Source organism: Schistocerca serialis, chromosome 3, assembly GCF_023864345.2.
Source record: "Schistocerca serialis cubense isolate TAMUIC-IGC-003099 chromosome 3, iqSchSeri2.2, whole genome shotgun sequence".
Taxonomy (NCBI): domain Eukaryota; kingdom Metazoa; phylum Arthropoda; class Insecta; order Orthoptera; family Acrididae; genus Schistocerca; species Schistocerca serialis.
In genome coordinates, this window is record NC_064640.1 from 207838668 (window position 1) to 207839539 (window position 872).

The 872-nt window shown below is 43.2% G+C and overlaps 1 non-coding gene across 1 annotated transcript; it reads left to right on the forward strand.

Moving 5' to 3' along the window:
• The first annotated feature begins 380 nt into the window (after positions 1–380).
• Positions 381–455, forward strand: Trnal-caa (transfer RNA leucine (anticodon CAA)). Its single transcript has one exon. It is a non-coding gene; the product is annotated as a tRNA-Leu (tRNA).
• Positions 456–872: the final 417 nt, after the last annotated feature.

The window sequence follows — 872 nt, forward strand, 5'->3', positions numbered from 1 at the left end:
GGAGAGCTTCTGTAAAGTTAGGAAGGTAGGAGACGAGGTACTGGCAGAAGTAAAGCTGTGAGGACGGGGTGTGAGTCGTGCTTGGGTAGCTCAGTTGGTAGAGCACTTGCCCGCGAAAGGCAAAGGTCCCGAGTTCGAGTCTCGGTCAGACACACAGTTTTAATCTGCCAAGAAGTTTCATATCAGCGCACACTCCGCTGTAGAGTGAAAATTTCATTCTAGAAACGTCCCCCAGGCTGTGGCTAAGCCATGTCCCCGCAGTATCCTTTCTTTCAGGAGTGCTAGTTCTGCTTGGTTAGCAGGAGAGCTTCTGTAAAGTTTGGAAGGTAGGAGACGAGGTACTGGCAGAAGTAAAGCTGTGAGGACGGGGTGTGAGTCGTGCTTGGGTAGCTCAGTTGGTAGAGCACTTGCCCGCAAAAGGCAAAGGTCCCGAGTTCGAGTCTCGGTCCGACACACAGTTTTAATCTGCCAGGAAGTTTCATATCAGCGCACACTCCGCTGTAGACTGAAAATTTCATTCTAGATATTTCAGACTGACAGATCATCGAAAAGGAAAAGAAAATTGAGGATAAACTCAAGTTGGAATTGTATGAGAAATGAGTAGCACAAGAACTTAACAGTGAGTGTATCGTAGCTGCTTTGAATGCTTGCAATTTTTTTCGTGTACAATGAGATATTGCACTGAATAAATGTAACGGAATAACTATGATGCGTGTTTTATATATTCAAACACAGCTGATAAAGTGACTCATGCAAATAATGTAAAGAACAGAAACAGATATTTCTGTACGTTTAAGATGTTCGTCAGTCTTATTTATTAGATTTTACTGGAACTAAAGAAAAAATGTACACTCATAGCTTACGTAAATGCG